The sequence below is a fragment of the Gorilla gorilla genome, chromosome 15 (assembly GCF_029281585.2).
Source record: "Gorilla gorilla gorilla isolate KB3781 chromosome 15, NHGRI_mGorGor1-v2.1_pri, whole genome shotgun sequence".
Classification (NCBI taxonomy): domain Eukaryota; kingdom Metazoa; phylum Chordata; class Mammalia; order Primates; family Hominidae; genus Gorilla; species Gorilla gorilla.
In genome coordinates this window covers 120,338,004-120,364,550 of record NC_073239.2, presented here as the reverse complement: position 1 = coordinate 120,364,550, position 26,547 = coordinate 120,338,004, and the positions used below count along the sequence as shown (strand labels likewise).

The 26,547-nt window shown below is 44.9% G+C and overlaps 1 non-coding gene and 1 pseudogene across 1 annotated transcript; both read left to right on the top strand.

Annotated features, from left to right (window-relative positions):
• Window positions 1–4,273: 4,273 nt before the first annotated feature.
• LOC101127478 (small ribosomal subunit protein uS2-like) lies at window positions 4,274–9,160 on the top strand (annotated as a pseudogene).
• A 6,823-nt stretch (window positions 9,161–15,983) lies between these two features.
• On the top strand, window positions 15,984–16,086 carry LOC115930726 (small nucleolar RNA U13). The gene has a single exon (XR_004067338.1). It is a non-coding gene; the product is annotated as a small nucleolar RNA U13 (small nucleolar RNA).
• Window positions 16,087–26,547: the final 10,461 nt, after the last annotated feature.

The following is a 26,547-nucleotide window of genomic DNA, read 5'->3' as shown; positions in this document are numbered from 1 at the left end:
AACTTAAAAAAAAAAAAAAAAGGCAGAAGGATGATGCCCACTGCACTCCTGCCTGGGAGACAGAGCAAGAACATGCCTCAGAAATAAATAAATAAATAAATAAATAAATAAATAAATAAATAAATAAAGTTATTCTCTTTCTCCTTCTGGCCAAGAGGAGTTAGTGGAATTCCATTAGTTAAATGTGTGCTTCACACAGTTCAACTGCAATGTTGGTTATGATAAGACGGGGTGAGCATAAGTGTTGTGGGAGACCCAAGCAGGGACATTTAGCTCAACTCGGGGGTTTGGATCAGGGAAGGCTTCCTGGGGGAGAGGATGTTTATGCTGAGTCTAAAAGCATGAGCAGAGTTAGCTGTGGGAGGATGGGTAGAAAGGACAGTTCAAGCAGGATGGCCTGATGAGCACCGCAATGGGAAGCCACACGGTGGGTCTGGGTAAATATCAGGAGAGTGAGCGGTGAGAAGTGAGACTGCAGGAGAAGGCCGGAGCCAGGTAGGGTTTGGACAGAGCATGGCACCTGGTTCTGCATCCCATCCTGATGACAGTTGGGAAAACACCCCAGAAAGGGTTTCAGCCTCAGGCAGAAGCTGCGAGAAAGTGTATGGGAAGTTCAGAACAGTCCCCATTGGCTAGAGAAGTAGCTGGGGGAGGAGGTTGCCACCCAGGTGCTTTTCTCACCCAAGCCACATATGAAATAATGAGTCAGCGAATGCCAAAAGTTAGGAAATGAAGATAACAGTACTTAACTCAAGATGCTTCTGGGTTTTGTAAAAGCTAGAATTAAATGCCTTGAACTTTCCCTTGCACTTATGTTAAATGACATCATGACACTATAAAGAGTGGGAGATGGGTGTGTGTGTTTCTTTTTTCTTCTTTCTTTCTCTCTTTCTTTCTTTCTTTCTCTTTCTCTCTTTCTTGCCCTGCCTGCCTGCCTTTCTCTCTCTTTCCTCCCTCCCTCCCTCCCTCTCTCTTTTCCCCCTTCCTTCCTTCCTTCCTCCCTCCCTCCCTCCCTCCCTTCCATACTTCCTTCCTTCCTTCCTTCCTTCCTTTGTTGTTGCTTGAGCCAGACAGGGTCTTGCTCTCTTGTCCAGGCTGGGGCACCGTGGTGTGATCATAGCTCACTGCAGCCTTGAACTCCGGGGCTCAAGTGATCCTTTGTCTCAGCCTCCTGAATAGCTAGGACTACAGGTATGCACCACCACACCTAGGTAATTTATTTTTAGAGACCAAGTCTTGCCCAGACTGAACTTCTGGCCTCAAGCAACCCTCCCATCTCTGCCTCCCAAGGTGCTGGGATTACAGGTGTGATCCACTGCGCCCAGCCACCTGGGTGTGTGAATTACAAGCAAAAAAGAAAAGGAGAGGAAGAGAAGAAAGAGTAAAGTATTGTTCTGTCCAAAGGACTCTCTGTGGCCCAGAATTATGTGCATCTATGGTCTGGAAGGAATAGAGAGGAGGGTTTGGAAGTTGTCCTTGGAATGCCTTCTTCAATCCCTTTTCATATTTCTTGTTTCCTGTCTTCATATTAAAATAGTTTCTACCTTGGGGCCCCAAGCTGAAAAGATATAACTAAATTTACTAAGATGTATATGTGCATAAGCAATACTTACTTTCATGGCAAGAAGGAAGGCACCATGAGACATCAGAAGCTGGAGATAATCTAGCCCTACTGTGTCCCTGTGGGACAGACGAGAAACTGAGTCTCAAAGCCATTACGATAGCTGCTACCAAAAAAGCAGAAAATAACACATTTTGGCAAGAACATGGAGAAATTGGAAACTGTGCACTGTTGGTGGGGATGTAAAATGGTGCAGCTTCTATGGAAAGCAGTATTATGCTTCTTGAAAAAAATTAGAAATAGAATTACCATAGGATCTAATAATCCCACATCCAGATAGATATCCAAAAGAATTGAAAACACAGTCTCAAGGAAATATCTGCTCAGTCATGTTCATGGCAGCATTATTCACAATAGCTAAAATGTGAAAGCAAACCAAGTGTCCATCCATAGATGAATGGCTAAACAAAATGTGGTATGTCCATACAGTGGAATATTATTCAACCTTAAAAAGAGGGGAAATTCTGACATTAGCTACAACACAGATGAAACTTGAGGACATTATGATGAGTGAAATAAGTCAAACACAAAAGGACAAATTCTGTATGATCCCTTTTCTATGAGTTACCTGGAGCAGTCAAATGTATTGAGACAGAAAGCAGAATGGTGGTGCCAGTGGGGAGGAGGAAATAGAGAGTTCTTGCTTAATAGGCAGAGTTTCCGTTTGGAAAGAAAAGAGACATGAGGACGGATTGCACAACAGTATGAATGTACTCAATGCCACTAAACTGTACACTTAGAAATGGTTAAGATGGTTTTATGTTATATGTTTTTACCACAATTTTATTTATTCATTTTTGAGATAGGGCCTCACTTTGTCACCCAGGCTGGAGTGCAGTGGTACAATCACAGCTCACTGCAGCCTCAAACTTCGGGGCTCAAGTGATCCTCCTGCCTTAGTTTCCAAAGTAGCTGGGTCCACAGGCATGTACCACCATGCCTAGCTAATTTTTTGTATTTTTTTTTTTTCGTACAGATGAGCGTTTCCCATTTTGCCCAGGCTGGTCTCGAACTCCTGGCCTCACGCAATGCTCCCACCTTAGCCTCCCAAAGTGCTGGGATTACAGGCAGGAGCCACTATACTCAGCCTGCAATTTTAAAAACAAATAAAGAAATGAAGTCAAAGCTTCAGAAGCTTTGTCTGAAGCTGCACAACTAGTTAGCAACAGAGCCAGAATGGGGGCCCAAATCTTCCAAGCTCCAGCAGACGCCCCCCATATACACTATCACCAGAAAGTATCTGGGTCCCCGATGGCAGCTTCAAGTACCTGCACTAGCAGTGAGATTGCCATCCTCCTGATTTCTTCTGCAAAAAAAATAAGCACCTGCTTGTTGCACCCACTACAGTTAGGTTGTGTGTTGCTCACTGCCTAGCTTGATCCTAACCAGTACCATCATGCTAAGTGTCACACCTACTGATCCACAGGCCCGTGCTCTCTGCACCACATCTAGTTTGGACGAGCGTGGAAAGGCTGCTGCAGGCTCGTCACCCCATCACAGCCCTCACAAACACAACTCCTCTACCAGAGAGTGGGAACTACTGGGACCCGGGAGCCATTCCTCAGTGTGTGTGTGTGTGTGTGTGTGTGTGTGTGTGTGTGTTTGTACGCAGATATGTTGCAGACCAAGAGCTGAACACTGAGAATATGTAAAGCCACAGAGATGGAGAAAAGCAGAGTGTGATAATTATGAGACATTGCGGTCATCATGCTTGGTGAGGGGAAAGAGGAGGGGCCGGGCAGTAGGTGTTCCTGGGACATTCCAGGTAGGCCCCAGATGCTTTGAGTCTTTGGGAAATATGAGGTCCATTTGGACTCCATGCCAGGCTGCTCCCCCCACACCGGGGATGAGGGCAGACAAGCTGCTATTCTTTTAATTTACCCTCCAGTCCCCTTCTTCACTCCAGCGGGGTCCTGTTGCCCTCTGTGAGCCCTGCTTCAAGGCCCAGAAGGCACCCCAGGAATTCTCACTTCCAAGATTGTGTTCCTGCCATTCACCCACCTGGAAAGGCTCCCCTGCCTGCCCAAAGCCTCCCTGCTGTTATGCAGCCATCCTCTCATCCTGTCCTCATCCTGGGTCCTTGTCCTCATCCTAGCTTCTTCCCTGAAGACTCTGCAGACCAGCCCCCAGGGTGGCCCGCCCCTCCTTGGTTTTTCCTGCCTGAGGTCACAGTACATTTATTGAGCTCCAGCTGTGTACCTGGCACAAGACACCTATGCTAGGACCCCCTAACTCTCCAACAGCCTGTGAGACGTCAATAGGCATGTGAGAGGCGACTGACTGAGACTCAGGAGGGGCTGTAACTCTTCCAACGTCAGGAGCAAGCAAAGGGAGAGCCAGGACTGGGCTCCAAGGCCGAAACTCTGCAATTGATCCTTTCATTCCTGGTCAGTGGAGAGCCCTCGAACCTCCTGTGCTTAGGTCAGTGTGGGTGGGGCCCAGTTGAAAACTCAGTAGAGCTGCATCAGTGATTCTCCACCTTCTGGCTTCCAGTACCCCAGCCTTTCCAGATAGCTCTGGATGGAACGCCTCTCGGGAAGAACATGGGCGCCCCCGCCTTCCTAAGCACACTATTCTGAAAAATCGTGTCAGCTTTTCCCACAGCTCAAAGGTGTCCTTTTACCACGTCCCATGCTTCACCGCAGTGTAGAGATGGCCCTGGAGGATGCAGGAGAGAAAGAGCCATTTGCCCCTGCAGTAATTCTCCAGCTCTCGGATCTGCTGAAGACGATTGATCCCCATCTAGTTCTAGATCGGTCAGTCCCCATCTAGATCGGTCAGCCGCCTCTCACGCACACATACACAGTTGTCATTACCAGATTCTGGTAGCGTAGCCCTCTGGAGCCTGCCCTGTCCCATGACCCACTCTGCTCTGAGCTGGGAAAACCCACTGTCTGGAACTATATCTAAAGGTCTAGGGAGACCACAGTGGTGAGGCAGAGGCAAGGGCTTTGGAGTTTGAACTCTGACTATGACCCTGAATGCTGGGGGACCTTGGGCAAGTGACTTCATGTCTCTCAGGCAAGGTTTCTGAACCAGTCAAATGGGAATGGTAACAGCTACCACTCACAGTTGCTCTGGAGGTCCGTGGAGAAAATTCCCAGAGAGCACCAGTGCAGTAGGTGCAGAGTGCACCCTTCCAAAGCTGAGAGGACTCACCACCTCCTGGAGGGCTGCCCTTTCCACCTGTCCCCCAGAGAGGAGCACAGAGCTCAGAGTCTGTAGAACACAGATCAAGGCTTATTAGGCCACACAGGGTGGGGAGTTAGAGACTCACTCCTCCCCGGTTTCCTCCTCCAGGTTTGCCTACCTCACTGAGTACTGAGCTCACGATAGGAGACATAGAAGCCCTTGGTAAGGGATCCTGCAACACCAGATAAGGCGTTAGTGTTTTTATCATTGCCTCTGCTTTGCAGGCAAGGACTTGGAGATTCAGAAGGGCAAGAAGCTTTCTCAAGCTCACGGACAGAAAGCAGTGCCCTTAGACTCCAGTCTGCTGCTGGCTCTGACACCCACTGGCTGCAAGGCAGGTGGGTAAAAAAGGATAGAGAGAAGGAATAAGGGGGTGAATAGACTACCCCAGCACTCCTGGAGCCTCAGACCTGCCCATTATTGCAGGGTTGACCTATTAAAGTAAGCACATCTCCCAAATACAAACAGGTTTTTCCAAGACAATAAAGTCTAAGCTCTGCTTGAGGAAAGACCATTTCCTCCATTCCTTAGGCTGCTGCCCTACCCTTGGAGCCAGCTGGGCCTCACTGGGTGGAGTCATGAAAAGCCACATCGGCCTTCGGTGGCTGCCCCCCTACTCCTCTCTCCTTCCTTTGTTCCTTCCATCCACAGTGTTTATTGAGCACCTACTTTGGGCAAAGCTATGTTTGAAGCATTGAGGACATAGCTGTGAACAGAGAAAGTTCTTGCCCACTCTCAGGTCACAGGACACACATAGCAGAACTCATGCATAATATAATTTCAGGACAGGAGAACTGTAATTTAAAAATTTAATCAGGGGAGGGTGATACAGATTAAGCTCTTTGGTTTTAATTCAAATTTCTTTCTTTTTATTATTTATTTATTTATTTATTTTGAAATGGAGTCTCACTCTGTCACCCAGGCTGGAGTGCAGTGGCGCGATCTCGGCTCACTGCAAGCTCCGCCTCCCGGGTTCACACCATTATCCTGCCTCAGCCTCCCGAGTAGCTGGGACTACAGGCGCCCGCCACCATGCCCGGCTAATTTTTTGTATTTTTAGTAGAGACAGGGTTTCACCGTGTTAGCTAGGATGGTCTCGATCTCCTGACCTTGTGATCTGCCTGCCTTGGTCTCCCAAAGTGCTGGGATTACAGGCATGAGCCACCACGTCTGGCCTCAAATTTCATTTTTTTCTTTTGTTCCTCAGTACACATAGTGCAAAATAAAAAGCTGCAAAGGAATACACAGTTAAAGCTTTTTTAACAGTTTATGTTTTTCAAAAACACCATAAAGAGGGTAAAAATGCAGGTCTCAAACTGGGAGAAGTTATAACTGATAAGGATTTAAATCCATACCATATAAGAAATGTCTATAGTTGGCTGGCCACGGTGGCTCACACCTGTAATCCCAGCACTTTGGGAGGCCAGATCACCTGAGGTCAGGAGTTCGAGACCAGCCTGCCCGACATGGTGAAACCCCACCTCTACTAAAAATACAAAATTAGCCAGGTGTGGTGGTGTGCACCTGTAATCCCAGCTACTCAGGAGGCTGAGACAGGAGAATCACTTGAACCTGGCAGGCAGAGGTTGCAGTGAGCTGAGATCATGCCATTGCACTCCAGCCTGGGCAAAAAGAGCAAAACTCCATTACAAAGAAAGAAAAAGAAAGAAAGAAAGAAAGATCTATAATTTAATAAGATCAACAACCCAATAGAAATATAGGCAAAAGACAACAACAGGCACTTGGGGGTTGATAAATAATAAGAACAAATACTTAAAGTCGTCTGTTATTGCAAATGCAGGCTATCTCAGTCCATTTTGGATGCTATAACAAACTACCATAGACTGAGTGGCTTAAAAACAGCAAAAATTTATTCTCCACAGTTCTGGAGGCTGGGAAATCCAAGATCAAGGCCCTGGCAGACATAGTGTCTGGTGAGGGCTGGCTTTGTGTTCACAGATGGATAGCCATCATCTCACTGTGTCCTCACATGGCAGAAGGGGCAAATGAGCTCTCTGGGGCTCTTTTCTAGGAGGGATCTACCCTCCTGACCTCATTACCTTCCAAAGGCCTCACCTCTCGATACCATCAAACACTGAGGTTCAGTTTTCTTTTTTTGAGACAGAGTCTCACCCTGTCGCTGGAGTACAGTGGGGCTATCATGGATCACTGCAGCCTCAATCTCCCAGGCTCAGGTGATCCTCCCACCCCAGCCTCCCAGGCAGCTAGAACTACAGGCACTCACCACCATGCCCAGCAAATTTTTTTATATTTTTTGTAGAGACGGGTTTCCACCATGTTGCCCAGGCTGGTCTTGAACTCCTGGGCTCAAGTGATCCTCCAATCTGAGCATCCCAGTGCTGGGTTTATAGGCCTGAGCCACTGTGCCCAGCTGGGGTTTAGTTTTCAACATATGAATTTGGATGGACACAAACAATCTCTAGCGCAAAGACCATAATTAGTTACCATGTACTGGCCACCAGATTGACAAAAATGAAAAAGTCTGACAATATCAAGTGCTGCTGAGAATATGGAACAATGGGAACTTTTTATTGTCTTTTAGAGACAGGGTCTCACTCTGTTACCCAGGCTGGAGTGCAATGGCATGATCATAGCTCACTGCAGCCTCGAACTCCTAGGCTCCAGCAATCTTCCTGTCTCAACCTTCAAGTAACTAGCACTATGGGCATGAGCCATCATACCTGGCTAATTTTTTTTAAATTATTTTTTGTAGAGACGAGATATCACTATGTTTCCCAGGCTGGTCTCAAACTCCTGGGCTCGAGCAATCCTCAGCCTCAGCCTCCCAAAGTGTTGACATTACAGGCATGAGCTGCTGCCCCTGGCTTCAGTGGGCACTCTTAGACCCTGCTTGGGAGTGTAAGTTCAAGGTAAGAGCAGAAAATAGTGAAGCACAGTGCAAAGATCACATATTCAACAAAGCCAAAACTTAGTTCTTTGGCAAAAGCCAGTAAAATTGACATTTTGGACAACAATCTGACATTAGCAATTAAAGTTGAAGTTGTGTGGCCCCTACAACTGAGCAATTCCACCCAAAATATTTGCCCTAAAGAAACTCTCGGCTGGGCACAGTGGCTCATGCCTATAACCTCACACTTTGGGAGGCCGAGGCGGTGGATGAACTGAGGTCAGGAGTTCAAGACCAGCCTGGCCAACATGGTGAAACACTTTCCCTACTAAAAATATAAAAAAATTAGCTGGGCATGGTGGCCCATGCCTGTAATCCCAGCTTCTTGAGAGGCTGAGGCAGAATCACTTGAACCTCAGAGGCGGAGGCTGTGGTGAGCCGAGATGGCGCCACTGCACTCCAGCCTGGGTGACGGAGTAAGATTCCATCTCAAAAAAAAAAAAAAGAAAAAAAAAAGAAACTCCCGCTTTCTGCGCTACCCACAGAGGGGTCCATACGGCGTTGTTCTGGATTCTCATTGTAACTTAAAGGGAAACTTTGACAAGGTCCGGAGCTTTTGATGTCCTGCAAATGAAGGAGGAGCATGTCCTTAAGTTCCTTGTGGCAGGAACCCACTTAGGTGGCACCAAGCTTGACTTCCAGATGGAACAGTACATCTGTAAAAGGAAAAGTGATGGCATCTACATCATAAATCTGAGGAGGACCCGGGAGAAGCTTCTGCTGGCAGCTCGTGCCATTGTTGCCATTGAAAACCCTGCTGATGTTAGTGCCATATCATCCAGGAATACTGGCTAGACGGCCGTGCTGAAGTTTGCTGCTGCCACTGGAGCCACTCCAGTTGCTGGCCGCTTCACTCCTGGAACCTTCACTAACCAGATCCAGGCAGCCTTCCGGGAGCCACGGCTTCTTGTGGTTACTGACCCCAGGGCTGACCACCGGCCGCTCATGGAGGCATCTTATGTTAACCTACCTACCATTGCTCTGTGTAACACAGATTCTCCTCTGCACTATGGGGACATTGCCATCCCATGTGACAACAAGGGAGCTCACTCATTGGGTTTGATGTGGTGGACGCTGGCTCGGGAAGTTCTGCGCATGCGTGGCACCGTTTCCCGTGAACACCCGTGGGAGGTCATGCCTGATCTCTACTTCTACAGAGATCCTGAAGAGATTAAAAAAGAAGAGCAGGCTGCTGAAAAGGCTGAGACCAAAGAGGAATTTCAGGGTGAATGGACTGCTCCAGCTCCTCAGCTGCTACTCAGCCTGAGGTTGCAGACTGGTCTGACGGCGTTTAGGTGCCCTCTGTGCCTATTCAGAAGTTCCCTACTGAAGACTGGAGGGCTCAGCCTGCCACGGAAGACTGGTCTGCAGCTCCCACTGCTCAGGCCACTGAAGGGGTAGGAGCAACCACTGAATAGTCTTAAGCTGTTCTTGCACGGGCTCTTCAGCAACATGGAAATAAGGTTGATGGAAAATAGACATCAGTTTCTAAAAAAAAAAAAACTCTCAAACATATGCACGGGAACATGTATAAGAATAGTCATAGCACTACAGTTTGTTATAGAAACACACTGGAAACAATTCAAATGTCCATTATCTGTACGAATACAGAAAATGGCATATTAGCACAAAGAAATAGTATATAACAGAGAGAATAATTTTTACAGCTACACACAATGTGAATGCATCTCAGTATCATAATCTTGAGATATTATGTAAAAAACCAGAGCAATTCTTAGAATACACATAGCGTGATTCAGAAATGAAAGCGTGCAAAACCAAACAACATTCTGTTTAAAGATGCAAACGTATAGAATGAAACTACTGAAAAAAACACAAAGGGATGAAAAACACAAAAATCAGGGTAGTGGTGGCTGGGCACAGTGGCTTACACCTGTAATCCCAACACTTTGGGAGGCTGAGGAGGGCAGATCGCTTGAGCCCAGGAGTTTGAGACCAGCCTGGGCAACACGGTGAAACCCTGTCTCTACTAAAAATACAAAAATTAGCAGGGCATGGTGGCACATGCCTGTAATCCTAGCTACTCGGGAGGCTGAGGCACAAGAATGGCTTGAGCCAGGGAGGCAGAGGTTGCAGTGAGCCAAGATGATGCTACTGCACTCCAGCCTGGGTGACAGAGTGAGACTCCATCTCAAAGAAATAAATAAATAATCCTCACTCCCTTCTCCTCTGTGGATCTGGTTTTACCTGGGAGTCAGTGCACCAGGGCATAGCTAACGGCATACCCCTCACTGTTCTGGCCCTCATTATGGATTCCATGCAGGAGGCTGACGGGGGATGGTCACCAGGAGATGGAGATTCTACCGTGACTTTGCATTTGGCTGCCAAGTGGCCTTGCCTATAGCCTTCCTTCCCACCTTGAACTTGAGCTTCCTCATCTGAGGATCACAATGGTTCTGACTGTCCATCATTTTCCCCAGCACACATCAGCTGTCATCATTTTTTTTTTTTTTTTTTTTTTTTGCCGCTAGTATAATTTCAGGTCAAGGACAAGAGCAGAGTTGAAAGAGGAAAACCCTCAAAGGTCTAGCCCTTTATCTTGACAAATCCCTGACCTCACATGGACAGCTCAGCATGGCAAGGCAGTGTGGAGCCTGGGAAGTTGTTAGAACAAGATTCTGTTCACTCAGCTCTGCTGCCTCCTCTCCATTGGATGTGACCTCAGACATGAGCTGGCCAGGGCTGGCCCTCTGAGTCAGCCCTGAGTCCCAACTATACGCCTTCCCCGTGGGGCTGCTGGCCTCAAAGCCTCCTTTAACGAAGAGGGCAGGAGGATGGATGATTCGGCGTGTGTAATATACCCAAGTGCAGATGAATAATTGATGTGTTTGAGTATTAATAAGCAGGAACTGGCTATTTTAGCCAGTAAAGCCAAAAAGATATTCTGTTAAAGCAAATCCTCCAAACTACACCGAAGGCAAACAAAAAACAAAAAACAAAAAACAAAAAAAACCCATAAACAACAACACCTCTAAACTTCCTGAACCCCCTGTTTTTAACCGAAACCTACTTGGAAGAGATTCTATTTTTATAAGCATGTTATTTTAAAAATTACAATTTCAGGGTTGAAATGGAAAAAGGACTTAGTGTGTGTGTGTGTGTGTGTGTGCATGTGTGTGTGCGTGTGTGTGTGATGGTGCCACTGTCTTCCATTCCTCAGGCCTGGCCCTGAGCAGCACACTGTCATTCCTGACTCTGTTTTTCATTTGTTTGTTTTGTTTTGTTTTGAGACAGAGTTTCGCTCTTGTTACCCAGGCTGGGGTGTAGTGGCGCGATCTCGGCTCACTGCAACCTCCATCTCCGGGGTTCAAGTGATTCTCCTGCCTCAGCTGCCTGAGTAACTGGGATTACAGGCACCCGCCACCACACCTGGCTAACTTTTTGTATTTTTAGTAGAGACAGGGTTTCACCATATTGGCCACGCTGGTCTCAAACTCCTGACGTCAGGTGATCTGCCCACCTCAGCCTCCCAAAGTGCTGGGATTACAAGTGTGAGCCACCGTGCCCGGCCAAAAACAATATAATCATATGAATAGGCCCAGAAAAAGCATTTGACAAAATGCAACACCTTTTTTTGAGACGGAGTTTTTCGCTCTTGTTGCCCAGGCTGGAGTGCAGTGGCGGGATTGGCAGGATCCGGCTCACTGCAACCTCCGCCTCCCAGGTTCAAGCAATTCTCATGCCTCAGCCTCTCAAGCAGCTGCGATTACAGGCACGTGGCATCACGACTGGCTAATTTTTGTATTTTTAGTAGAGACGGGGTTTCACCATGTTGCCCAGGTTGGTTTCGAACTCCTGGCATCAGGTGATCTGCCTGCCTCGGCCTCTCAAAGTGCTGGGATTACAGGCGTGAACCACCATGCCTGGCCATGCAACACCTTTTTTTAGAGACAGGGTCTAGCTCTGTTGCCCAGGCTATAGTGCAGTGGCACAGGCATACCTCACTGTAGCCTCAAACTCCTGGGTTCAAGCAATCCTCTTGCCTCAGCTTCCTGAGTAGCTAGGAATACCACCATGCGCCACTACACCTGGCTCATTCTTTGAAAACATTTTTTTTTAAATTAGAAATGGGGGTCTCGCTATGTTGCCCAGGCTGGTCTCGAACTCTGGGCCTCAAGTGATTCTCCAACCTTGGCTTCCCAAAGTGCTGAGATTACAGGTGTGAGCCACCATACCTGGCCCCAAGACAATTTCATGATAAAAACAAAAAACAAAAAACCACCCTTAAACTAAGAATAGAAAGGAGCTTTGTATAAAGGGCATCTATGGGCCAGGCGAGGTGGCTCACGCCTGTAATCCCAGCATTTTGGGAGGCCAAGGTAGGTGGATCACCTGAGGTCAGGAGTTCGAAACCAACCTGGCCAACATGGCGAAACCCTGTCTCTACTGAAAATACAAAAATTAGCTGGGCGTGGTGGTGCCCACCTGTAATCACAGCTACTTGGGAGGCTGAGGCATGAGAATTGCTTGAACTGGGGAGGCAAAGGTTTCAGTGAGCCAAGATCATGCCACTGCATTCCAGCCTGGATGACAGAGCAAGACTCAGTCTCAAGAAAAAAAGAAAAAAAAAAAAAAAGGCAACTATGGTGAAAGACTGAATGCTTTCTTCCTAAGATTATGAACAAGACAAGGATGTCTGCTCTTGGTGTTTCTGCTCAACACTGTACTGAAGGTTCTAGCTAGGGCGATTAGGCAAGAAAATAAAAGGCATTCAGATTGCAAAGGAAAACTACATCTATTTGCAGATGTCATGATCCTGCATAGCAAGTTAATGAGTACAGCACACCAACATGGCACATGTATACATATGTAACAAACCTGCACATTGTGCACATGTACCCTAGAACTTAAAGTATAATTAAAAAAAGAGAAAGAATCAAAGAACATGCCCAGGAAAAAAAAAAAAAAAGAAAATACTAAGAAATCCGGCCAGGTACGGTGGCTCATGCCTGTAATCCCAGCACTTTGGGAGGCAGAGGTGGGCGGATCACCTGAGGTCAGGAGTTGGAGACCAGCCTGGCCAACATGGCGAAACCCCGTTTCTACTAAAAATACAAAAAAAAATTAGCCGGGCATTGTGGTGTGCACCTGTAGTCCCAGCTACTTGGGAGGCTGAGACAGGAGAATGGCTTGAATCCGGAAGGCGGAGGTTACAGTGAGCCAAGATTGCACCATTGCACTCCAGCCTGGGCGGCAGAGCAAGACTCTGTCTCAACAACAACAAAAAAGGGAAATACTAAGAAATCCACTAAAAAACTAAGAATTAATGAACAAATTCAGCAAGGTTGCAGGATACAAGATCAATATACAAAAATCAATTATATATATATACACACACAAATATATGTATGTGTGTGTGTGTGTGTGTGTATATATATATATATATATATATATTTTTTTTTTTTTTTTTTTTTTTTTTTTAGATGTAGTCTCGCTCTGTTGCCCAGGCTGGAGTGCAGTGGTGCAATCTTGGTTCACTGCAACCTCCACCTCCCAGGTTCAAGTGATTCTCCTGCCTCAGCCTCCCGAGTAGCTGGGATTACAGGCGCCTGCCACCATACCTGGATAATTTTTGTATTTCTACTAGAGTCAGGGTTTCACCATGTTGGCCAGGGTGGTTTTGACTTCTGACCTCAAGTGATCCATGCTCCTTGGCCTCCCAAAGTGCTGGGATTACAGGCATGAGCCACCATACCTGGCCCAATTATATTTCTTTCTTTCTTTTTTTTTTTTTTTGAGATGGAGTCTCGCTCTGTAGCCCAGGCTGGAGGACAGTGACATGAACTTGGCTCACCGCAACCTCTGCCCCTCAGGTTCAAGCGATCCTCATGCCTCAGCCTTCCGAGTAGCTGGGATTACAGGTATGTGCCACCACAAGCGGCTAATTTTTGTATTTTTAGTAGAGACGGGGTTTTTCCATGTTGGTCAGTCTGATCTCAAACTCCTGGCCTCAAGTGATCCACCCACCTCGGCCTTCCGAAGTGCTGGGATTACAGGTGTGAGCCATCATGCCCAGCTAAAAATCAATTATATTTCTATGTAGTGGCAATGAGCAAACTGAAAAAGAAATTTTAAAAAATTTATAAGATCATCAAAAATAATAAAATGCATAGAAATAAATTTAACAAAAGAAGTGCAGATTTATACTTTAAAACTACAAAATATTGTTGAAAAAATTAAAGACCTAAATATATGGAGAGACACCCACGTTTATGGATCAGAAGGAGTTAATATTGATGACACAGCAATGCTTCCTAAATTGATCTACACATTCAGTGCAATCCTTATTAAAATCCCAGTTGACTTCTTTGTGGAAATTGACAAATTAATCCTAAAACTTGCATGGTAATTCAAGAGACTCAGAATAGCCAAAAGAACCTTAGGAAAAAAAAAGAACAGAGTTGGAGGATTCACACTTTCTGACTTCAAAACTTACTACCAAAGCTATAGTCATTAAGACCATGTGGTGCTGGCAGAAGGATACACATATAAGTCACTGAAATGGAATTGAGCCCAGACATAAACCTTCACGTTTGCAGTCAATTGATTTTAGAGAAGGTAACAAGGTAATTTTTTTGTTTGTTTCTTTTGTTTTGTTTTGTTTTTTGTTGTTTTTGAGATAGAGCCTAGCTCTGTCGCCCAGGCTGGAGTGCAGTTTCAGCTCACTGCAACCTCTGCCTCCCAGGTTCAAGCGATTCTTCTGCCTCAGCCTCCTGAGTAGCTGGGATTACAGGAGCCCGCCACCACGCCCAGCTAATTTTTGTATTTTTAGTAGAGACGGGGTTTCACGGTGTTTGCCAGGCTGGTATCGAACTCCTGACCTTGTGATCTGCCCGCCTTGGCCTCCCAAAGTGCTGGGATTACAAGCGTGAGCCACCGCGCCTAGCTGCCAACGTAATTTAATGGGGGCAAAATGGTGCTGTAACAACTGAATATCCACGTTCAAAAGAATGAATTTGGACTCCTATCTCAAATCATATACAAAAATTAACTCAAAGTGGATCAAAGACCTAAATATGAGACTTAAAATTATGAAACTCAGAAAAAAGTAGGTGGAGGTCTTCACGACCTTGCATTAGGCAACAGTTTCTTAGCTATGACACCATGCACATACAGCAGCTGCAACAAAGTAGATAAAGTGGACATCATCAGAATGAAAAACTTTTATGCTTCAAAGGAAACTACCAAGAAAGTAAAAAAAGAAGCCACAAAATGGAATAAAAATTTCGCAAATGATAGATCTGTTACAGGACTTCTATCTAGAATACATAAAGAACTCTTACAACTCAATAATAAAAAGACAAAAAAATTAAAAGTGGATGAAAAATCTGAACAGACATTTCTACAGAGAAGACATACAAATGGCCAATAAGCATATGAAAAGATGTTCAACATTATCAGCCATGAGGGAAATGCCATCTAAACCACAATGAGATCTCACTCCACACCCACGAGAATGTCTCTCATCAAAACACCAGATAATACTATATAGCTGTTGACTGAATATAGAGAAATACACTGCTGGTAAGTATGTCAAATGATGCAGTCACTTGGGAAAACAGATTAATAGGAATTACAGAAAGAGAGAACAGAGAAAACAAAGGGAAGAAAATTATCAGAGAAATAATAAATAAGGCTTTTCCAAAGCTGAAAAATCATCTCCAGTGACCAACCCAATGAGTGAAATTTCTTTTTCTTTCTTTCTTTTTTTTTTTTTTGAGACAGAGTCTTGCTCTGTTGCCCAGGCTGGAGGGCTGTGGCACAATCGCAGCTCACTGCAACCTCCACCTCCTGGGTTCCAGTGATTCTCCTGCCTCAGCCTCCCAAGTAGCTGGGACTGCAGGTGTGTGCCACTGTGCCTGGCTAATTTTTGTATTTTTACTAGAGACAGGGTTTTACCTTGTTAGCCAGGATGGTCTCCATCTCCTGACCTTGTGATCTGCCCGCCTTGGCCTCCCAAAGTGCTGGGATTACAGGTGTGAGCCACCGCGCCTGGTCCCAGTGAGTGAAATTTCATGACATCAAGGACAAAGAGAAAGCTGGGAGCTCTGCTTTCTGCAAAGACAGCTTACTTGGCACCCTGAGTGGCAAGCAGTGTGATCAGACCTTGGGTACAGCATGCTCTCTGAGTAGTTTCTGGTCTCACAAGGGTTCTAAGAAAGGCCCACCTTGTATTGTTGGGAAGGGAAGGTTAAGATGTTGCTTAAATTCAGAATTTTGATCCTTTTGTAGTTCGTGAGAGTGCTGATTGGGTGTTCATGAACACGTGTGAGATGTGCCTCTTTTAAACTTCGTTAGGATGTTGACACATTACCTTCTGATGTGAAAAAAGTTAGATTTTGCTAAATTAAATATGCATGGTAAAACTTCAAGGGCAACCATTAAAAGAATGGAAATAGAATGTATACATTCCAAAACAGACAAGAGAACACGCTAGAATGGGAAAATAAGCACACCATCAAACGAAATACCAGCAATCAATCCCCCCACGAAAGGCAGGAAAGGAGAAGAAACATAAAATTCAGAAAAAAATATAAATAACATTGTAAAAACTCAAATATTTAACAATTATAATAAAATCGAATAAAACTTATCAGTTAAAAGAGTAGGAAGCTGGGCGCAGTGGCTCATGCCTGTAATCCTAGCACTTTGGGAGGCTGAGGTGACGGGATCACTTGAGCCCAGGAGTTTGAGACCAGCCTGGGCAACGTAGTGAAACCCCATCTCTATTTAAAATTTAAAAAAAAAAAAAAGACCAGGAGACTGATTATCTTATTGAATTTTTTAAAAAAATCAAAATCCAAGGCTGGGCATAATATCTCATTCCTGTAATCCCTACACTTTGGAAAGCCAAGGTTGGGAAATCACTTGGGCCCAGGAGTTTAAGACCAACCTGAGCAACATGGTAAAAACCTGTCTCTACAAAAAACTAAATAATTAGCCAGGCATGGTGGCATGTGCCTGTAGTCCCAGCTACTTGGGAGGCTGAGGTGGGAGGATCAATTGAGCCTGGGAGGTTGAGGCTGCAGTGGGCGATGTTCACACCACCGCCCTCCAGCCTGGGTGACAGAGTGAGATCCTGTCTCAAAAAACAAAACAAAATGGGCCAGGCATGGTGGCTCATGCCTGTAATCCCAGCACTTTGGGAGGCCGAGGTGGGCAGATCACAAGGTCAGGAGTTTGAGACCAGCCTGGCCAACATAGTGAAACCCCGTCTCTACTAAAAATACAAAAATTAGCCGGGTGTGGTGGCGGGCACCTGAAGTCCCAGCTACTTGGGAGGCTGAGGCGGGAGAATCGCTTGAACCCAGGAAGCAGAGGTTACAGTGAGTTGAGACGATGCCATTGAACTCCAGCCTGGGTGACAGAGTAAGACTCTGTCTCAAAAAAAAAAAAAAACAAAAAAACCCCGAAAAATAAAAATAAAAATTCAGCTGTATGCTGTTATAAGAGACACATTAAGCCCTAAGGACACAGAAAAGCTGAAATAAAAAGATGGAAAAGGATAGGCCAAGCAAATGCTAATAAAAAGAAAACTGTTGTAATCATATTAATATCACACAAAATAGGTTTTAAGACAAAATGCATTGTTAGAAATAAAGTGTGTCACTATATAATAATAAAATGTTTAATTTACCAGGGTGATATAATAACTTAAAACTTGTATGCATCTAATAAAATAGCTTCAAAATATATAAAGCAGGGGCCGGGTGTAATCCCAGCACTTTGGGAGGCCAAGGCAGGCAGATCACAAGGTCAAGAGATCGAGACCATCCTGGCCAACATGGTGAAACCCCATCTCTACTAAAAATAGAAAAATTAGCTGGGTGTGTGGTGCACACCTGTATCCCCAGCTACTCGGGAGGCTGAGGCAGGAGAATCACTTGAACCCGGGAGGTCGAGGCTGCAGTGAACCGAGATCGTGCCATTGCACTCCAGCCTGGCAACAGAGCAAGACTCCATCTCAAAAAAGAAAAAAAAAGAAAAAAGAAAAAATATATAGCAAACATTGCCAGAACTATGGAGGACATACTGACAAACATGAAAGATTTTAATAACTCCTTCAATAGTTGGGAAATCAAACATACAAAAATCATTAAAGATACTGATTATTTGAACAATGCCGTTTATAAGCTTGATGTAATGGACATATATATAACTCATATAACTCTTTTTCTTTTTTTTTTTGTTTTTTGAGACAGAGTCTCGCCCTGTTGCCCAGGCTGGAGTGAAGTGGTGTGATCTTCACTCACTGCAAGCTCCGCCTCCCGGGTTCACGCCATTCTCCTGCCTCAGCCTCCTGAGTAGCTAGGACTACAGGTGCCCGCCACCACACCAGGCTAATTTTTTTGTATTTTTAGTAGAGACGGGATTTCACAGTGTTCGCCAGGTTGGTCTCAATCTCCTGACCTCATGATCTGCCCACCTCGGCCTCCCAAAGTGCTGGGATTACAGGCGTGAGCCACTGCGCCCAGCCCATATACATAACTCTTGATCAACAATTAAGGACTACATATTTTTCGGAACCACACATGAAACATTTTAAAAAATGGGTCATGCCAGGCACAGTGGTGCATGCCTATAGTTCCAGCTACTGGGGAGGCTGAGGTGGGAATATTACTTGAGTCCGGGAGTTTGAGATCAACCTGGGCAACATAGCAAGACCCTGTCTCTTAAAAAAAAAAATCATGTATTGGGCCATGAAGAAAGTTTTAAACCACTTTCAGAACAGATATCATAAGGCCACATTCTCTGACCATAAAGCAATTAAAAAGTCAAAGATAATAAAAGAATCCCACAAATTTAAACACACACACACACACACACACACACACACACACACACCATGCCAATAATTTATGGCCAAAGAAATCAAGAAGAAAATAACAAAGTTAGAAAAATAAAAAAAAGTTAATAATAAAGATTTTATTATACACATTAAAACTTGTGGGATACAACAAACGCAGTATTTAGAGAGAAAATTATAGCCTTTATGCTTAAATAAGAAGAGAAGGGCTAAACATTAATAAGGTATGTGTTCATATCGTGTAGTTAGAAAAAGAACACATCCTGGCTGGGGGCGGTGGCTCACGCCTGTAATCCCAGCACTTTGGGAGGCCGAGGCGGGCGCATCACGAGGTTAGGAGATTGAGACCATCCTGGCTAACACGGTGAAACACTGTCTCTACTAAAAATACAAAAAAATTAGCCAGGCATGGTGGTAGGTGCCTGTAGTCCCAGCTACTCAGGAGGCTGAGGCAGGAGAATGGCATGAACCCGGGAGGCGGAGCTTGCAGTGAGCTGAGATTGCACCACTGCACTCCAACCTGGGTGACAGAGCGAGACTCTGCCTCAAAAAAAAAAAAAAAAAAAAAAAGAAAAAGAAGAAAAAGAACACATCCTGAGATGTGACAGAGTTAAAAATAATAATAATAAAGAAAAAGAATGCAGGCCGGGAGCGGTGTCTCACACCTGTAATCCCAGTACTCTGGGAGGCCGAGGCGGGTGGATCACCTGAGGTCATGAGTTCAAGACCAGCCTGATCAACAGTGTGAAACCCTGTCTCTACTAAAATACAAAAATTAGCTGGGCGTGGTGGCACGCTTCTTATCCCAGCTACTCGGGAGGCTGAGGCAGGAGAATCACTTGAACCTGGGAGGCAGAGTTTGCAGTAAGCTGAGGTTGAGCCATTGCACTCCAGCCTGGGTGAGAGAGGGAGACCCTGTCTCCAAAAATAAATAAATAAATAAATAAAAATAAATTTAAAAAAGAGGAACACAGTGTACCCAAAGAGTGTTAAAAGGACATAGTAAGCAGAAATTAATGAAATCCCAAACAAAGATATAATTAGATCAATAAAGCCAAGAAACAGTTCTTTGTAAAAACTCATTAAAAAAAAAAGGGCAAAACTCTAGCCTGGCTAACCAAGAATAAAACAGAAGCAGCATGGGTAAGCATTAGAAAACACAAAGGGAGATACAACTACAGATGTTCAGAGATTCAAAAAACAAGGAAATTCGGTGAACAAATTTGCATCAATAAATTTGAAAGCTTATGCAAAACCAATCAGTTCCTCGAAAACGGTATCATCATAACAACCCAAGAAGAAATAGAACGTTAATAGCTCTATTACTTTTAAGGAAATCAAAGCAAACCCAAATAATTTTCAGGTGAATTCTACCAAATTATCAAAGAAGACATTATTTCAGTTCTATACAAATTCTTTCAGACAAGAAGAAAAGCTGAAAATCCATGAACTATGCAAACATCTCAGGAAACTTGAAAAGGAACAGCAAACCAAATCCAAAGAAAGTGTAGGATAGGAAATAATAAAGAGGAAAAATAATGAAATAAAAAACAAACATATAATCGAATCAACAAAGCTAAAAGTCTCATCCCTGGTGAAACTGACCAAAGAAAAAGAGAAAATTGCAAAAAAAAAAAAAAAAAAGTCAAGAGTGAGAAAAAGGCCAGGTGCAGGGACTTACACCTGTAATGCCAGCACTTTGGGAGGCTGAGGCGGGTGGATCGCTTGAACCCAGGAATTCGAGACCAACCTGGGCAACATGGCAAGACCTCCGTCTCTACAAAAATACAAAAATTAGGCTGGGCGCGGTGGCTCACGCCTGTAATCCCAGCACTTTGGGAGGCCAAGGGTTGGGGTGGGGGTGGGGGTGGGGATGGGGGTGGGGTGGGGGAGGGGGGGCGGATCACGAGGTCGGGAGTTCGAGACCAGCCTGACCACATTGTGAAATCCCATCTCTACTAAAAATGCAAAAATTAGCCCAGCGTGGTGACCCGCTTTTGCAGTCCCAGCTACTCAGGAGGCTGAGGCAGAAGAATCGCTTGAACCCGGGAGGCGGGGGTTGCAGTGAGCCAGGATCACGACACTGCACTCCAGCCTGGGCAAGAGTGAGATCTTGTCTCAAAAAATAAATAAATAAATAAATAAATAAATAAATAAATAAATAAATAGTATATGGAAATACAAAAGAATGAGAATATCCAAAAACTCTCCTAAAGAAGGGGAACAGGCTGGGCGCAGTGGCTCATGCCTGTAATCCCAGCATTTTGGGAGGCTGAGGCGGGCGGATCATGAGGTCAGGAGATCGAGACCATCCTGGCTAACACAATGAAACCCCGTCTCTACTAAAAACACAAAAAATTAGCCAGGCATGGTGGCGGGCGCCTGTAATCCCAGCTACTCGGGAGGCTGAGGCAGGAGAATGGCATGAACCTGGGAGGCGGAGCTTGAAGTGAGCCAAGATCACACCACTGCACTCCAGCCTGGGCGACGGAGTGACACCTCGTCTCAAAAAAAAAAAAAAAAAAAAAAAAAAAGAAGAGGAAAAAGTCAGGACAATTACCTCACTGCCTGTCAAGGCTTATTATAAAGTATGGTAATTAAGGCAGTGTGATTAGTGCACAAATACAAAAATCGTCCAGTGAACCAGCAAGAAAAACTCCGAAGCAGACCAACACACATGGATACCTGATTGACAACAGAGGGCATTGCAGAGCCTGGAGAACAGTCTTCTTCTTTTTTTTTTTTTCTTCTTTTTTTTTCTTTAGACGGGGTTTCTCCATGTTGGCTAGACTTGTCTCAAACTCTTGAGCTCAAGCAATCCACCTGCCTCAGTCTCCCAACGTGCTGGGATTACTGGCGTGAGCCACCACGCCCAGCCCGCCACTTGTATATTTTCTTTGGAAAAATGTGTATACAGACGCTTAGCCCAATTTTTAATTGAGCTGTCTTTTTATTATTGAGTTGTAAGAATTATTTACATAGCAGTGATATCATGGAAGATGACACAGTAGAAAGTGCCAGGAATCTGTCGCCCCCATCTAGACAACAATCTGGCAGAATCTGTCTGATGCAACTATTTTGGAACTCTGGAGTCCATCTGAAGGCCTGCAGTTTCCAGGAGAAGGCTTGTATCTTACTCCTTTTTGTGCTGCTATAACAGAATGCCACAGACTGGGTAATTTACAAGAAAATAAATCCATCGGCTCACAGTTTTGGAGGCTGGGAAGTCCAAGATCAATGAGCTGGCATCTGATGAGGGTCTTCTTATGGTGTCAGCCCATGGCAGAAGGGCAAAGAGAAGAGAGAGAGAGAGAGCAAAAGGGGGGCCTAACTCTTCCCCCTTCTTTTTTTCTGAGACAGAGTCTCACTCTGTCACCCAGACTGGAGTGCAGTGGTGTGATCATAGCTCACTGAGGCCTCAGTCTCCTGGGCTGAAGCAATCCTCCCACTTCAGCCTCCCCAGTAGCTGGGACTGCAGGCATGTGCCACCATGCCTGGCTAGTTTTATTATTTTTAGTAGAGACAGGATCTCACTATGTTGCCCAGGCTGGTCTTAAACTCCTGAGCTCAAGCAATCCTCCCACCTTGGCCTCCCAAAGTACTGGGATTACAGGTATGAGTCACCGTGCCCAGCCTTCTCCCTACTATAATTAACCCACTCCCATAATAATAAATGCATTCCCAAGATAATGGCATTAATTAATTCACTCCACTCTCTGGGCATAATCATCTGTTATTTTTATTTTATTTTATTTATTCTCTGAGACATGGTTTTGCTCTGTTACCCAGACTAGCGTGCAGTGACATGATCGTAGCTCCCTGCAGTCTGGAAATCCTGGGCTCAAGTGATCATCTCACTTCAGCCTCCTGAGTAGCTAGGACTGCAGGTGTATGCCACCACAACTGGCTAATTTTTAAATTTTTTATTCTTTATTTTAAATTTTATTTTTAGAGTCAGGGTCTTGCTCTGTCTCCCAGGCTGGAGTGCAGTGGCATGATTACAGCTCACTGTAGCCTCAACCTCCCAGGCCCCAGTATCCTCCCACCTCAGCCTCCTGAGTAGCTGGCATGTGCCATCATGTCCTGCTAATTTTTTTATTTTATTTTTTGTAGCAAGGGGGTCTCCCTATGTTGCCTAGACTGGTCTTGAACTCCTAGGCCCAAGCAATTCTCCTGCCTCAGCCTCCCAAAGTGCTAAGATTACAGGTGTGACTCACCACACGTGGCCCTAATCATCTCTTAAACCTCCCAACTCGTAATACCGTTAAAATGGCAATCAGATTTCAACATGAGTTTGGAAAGGGGCAAATATCCAAACCATAACAGCTTGAATGTAAATCCTGGTTAATTTCGGTCAGTGTCCTCTCTTTGCATGGTAGTGGCTATGCATTCCGCAGCCCCCTCAGCCCTACGTGCAGTCATTCTTGGAATAGCTTGCAGCACCCAGGGTTAGCACATAACCTTGTCCTCCAAATACTGGAGATGTGTATTCTTTTTTTTTTTCTCCCAAGATGAAGTCTTGCTCTGTCGCCCAGGCTGGAGTGCAGAGGTGCCATCTCGGCTCACTGCAACCTCCGCCTCCCGGGTTCAAGCAATTCTCCCACCTCAGTCTCCAGAGTAGCTGGGATTACAGGTGTGTACCACCAAGCCTGGCTAATTTTTGTATTTTTAGTAGAGACAGCGTTTTACCATGTTGGCCAGGCTGGTCTTGGACTCCTGACCTCAGGTGATCCGCCTGCCTCGGCCCCCTAAAGTGCTGGGATTACAGGCGTGAGCCACCGTGCCCAGACGAGATGTGTGTTCTCATCACTGGCTGTTGCTTCTGATTGCAGAGGTTCAGACACAGAGGTGACTGCCATTGTTACAACCCCACTGGCTAAAGCAGCTTCCAGAGCATTTAAAGAGATAGAGGCTGGTTTTTGAGGTTTTTTTGTTTTTTACTTAATTATTTATTTACTGAGACAGAGTCTCACTCTGTCGCCAGGCTGGAGTGCAGTGGCGTGATCTCAACTCACTGCAATCTCTGCCTCCTGGGTTCAAGTGATTCTCCTGACTCGGCCTCCTGAGTAGCTGGGACTACAGGCGCGTGCCACCATGCCCAGCTAATTTTTGTATTTTTAGTAGACACAGGGTTTCACCATGTTGGCCAGGATGGTCTTGATCTCTTGACCTCATGATCCGCCGGCCTCAGCCTCCCAAAGTGCTGGGATTACAGGCTTACGCCCAAGCCACCACGCCCAGCCTGTTTTTTATTTTTTTACCCTTAATTTTTCCCTTTTCTCCTTTTAGTGGCCAAACAATTAAGGACTAGGACATTCAAAAGCAACCACGTATACAGGAGAATTTAGAAAGTCACCATTCATGCCTGGAAAGACAAAGCCTCAGAAAAGACCCGAGACAATCTCAAGTTTACACCTCAAGTTCATCCCCTGCACAGAGACACCTTACAACAATTTAAAAAGAAAAACAGGCTGGGCATGGTGGCCCACATCTGTAATCCCGGAACTTTGGGAGGCCGAGGCAGGTAAGATTGCTTGAGCCCAGGAGTTTGAGACCAGCCTGGGCAACATGGTGACAACCTGTCTCTACAAAAAAAAAAAAATATTGGCTGGGTGGGAGGCTGAGATGAGAGGATTGCTTGAGCCCAGGAGGTAGAGGCTACAGTGAACCATGATAGTCCCACTGCACTCTAGCCTGGGCAATAGAGTGAGATTCTGTCTTGAAAGAAAGAAAGAAGGAAAGAAAGAAAGAAGGAAGGAAGGAAAGAAAGAAAGAAAAAGACAGACAGACAGACGTGGGTAAAGAAGAGAACCTGATTTCCACAGTTACCACATTGTAACATTCAAAATCCTGTTTTCAACAAAAAAATCACAGGCATACAAAGAAACAGGAAAGTGGGTTCATTCATAGGGAAAAAATATATAGAAACCATCTCTAAGGAAGAACCACATGGCAAACTTACTAGACAAAGACATTATAACAATGGCCTGAAACTTATTCAGCCTTTTCTGAGGCTTTGTTTTTGTTGCTATTATTGTTGTTGTTGAGACAAAGTCTTGCTCTGTTGCCCAGGCTGGAGTGCAGTCACATGATCTTGGCTCACTGCAACCTCTGCCTCCTGGGTTCAAGCGATTCTCCCGCCTCAGCCTCCTGAGTAGCTGAGATTACAGGCAACTGCAACAAGGTCTGGCTAATTTTTGTACTTTTAGTAGAGACGGGGTTTCACCATGTTGGCCAGGCTGGTCTCGAACTCCTGACCTGAAGTGATCTGCCTGCCTTGGCCTCCCAAAGTGCTGGGATTACAGATGTGAGCCACCGCACCTGGCTGGCTTTGTCTTTAATGCTTACTAGACAAAGCATTTTGTCTGATTAATAATGCTCAGAGAGCTAAAGAAAGATGCAGATAGAGACTAGCGAACAATACAGTCAGGATGGCTAAACGTGATCCCAGGAAACCAAAGGACAAAATGTCTGCTTATGCCTTCTTTGTGCAGATGTGCAGAGAAGGACATAGAAGAAAATCCCAGAGGTCCCTGTCAATTTTGCAGAATTTTCCAAGAAGTCCTCTGAGAGGTGCAAGACAATGGGAAAGAGAAGTCTAAATCTGATGAAATTGCAAAGGCAGATAAAGTATGCTATGACTGGGAAATGGAGGATAACAGACCAGCTAAGGGAGGCAAGAAGAAGTTTCCTAATGCCCCCAAAAGGCCATCCTCTATATTATTTCTGTTCTGTTCAGAATTCCTCCCCAAGACCAAATCCACAAACCCTGGCATCTCTACTGGAGATGTGGCAAAAAGCTGGGTGAGATGTGGAATAACTTAAACGACAGTGAAAAGCAGCCTTACATCACTAAGGTGGCAAAGCTGAAGGAGAAGTATGAGAAGGATGTTGCTGACTTTAAAGGAAAGTTTGATGGCACAAAGCGTCCTGCTAAAGTTGCCTGGAAAAATGTGGAAGAAGAATATGAAGAAGATGAGGAGGAAGAAGAAAGAGGAGGAGGATGAATAAAAAAAACCATTTAACTGTCAAAAAGAGAAAAGAAAGACGCAGACAAAGCCAAGCAAATTATTTAGGGACAAAAGGAAAGATCAATAAAAATATAGTGAACACAAGAAGGAACCAAGAGGAAATTCTGTAGCTGAAAAGTACAATAACTGAAATGAAAAATTCATGGAGGGATTCAGAAGCAGATTTGAACAGGCCGAAGAAGGAATCGACAAACTTGAAGATAAGACAACTGAAATGATTAAGTCTGAGGAACAGAAAGAAAGAGGGCTGAAGAAGAGTAAACAGGGTCCAAGAAACCTGTGGGACACCATCAAGTAGAAGAATGCACACCGTCAGGGCGCCAGAAATAGAACAGAGAGAGGGAAAGAGAAAATTAAATTATTGGCTGGGTACAGTGGCTCACAGCTGTCATCCCAGCATTTTGGTAGGCTGAGGTGGGCAGATCACTTGAGGTCAGGACTTCAAGACCAGCCTGGCCAACATGGTAAGACCCTGTCTCTACTAAAACTACAAAAATTAGCTAGGAGTGGTGGCAGGTGTCTGTAATCCCAGCTGCTTGGGAGGCTGAGGCAGGAGAATCACTTGAACCCAGGAGGCAGAGATTGCAGTGAGCTGAGATTGTGCCACTGTACTCCAGCCTGGGCAACAGAGCAAGACTCCATCTCAAAAGAAAAAAGAAAATGAGATTATTATTGTTTTTAATCGATAAATAATAAGAGATTATTTGAAGAAATAATGGCTGAAAACATCTCAAATTTGGTGAACTACATGAATCTAAACATCCAAGAAGCTCAGTGAACTCCAAGTAGGATGAATTTAAAGAGGCCCTCACAGAGACACACTGTAATCAAACTGCCCAAACCACAGATAACAGAGAGAATCTTTAATTTTTGATTAACTAATTAATTAACTAATTAATTGATTAACTAATTAATCTTATAGATTAACTAATTAATCTTATGGATT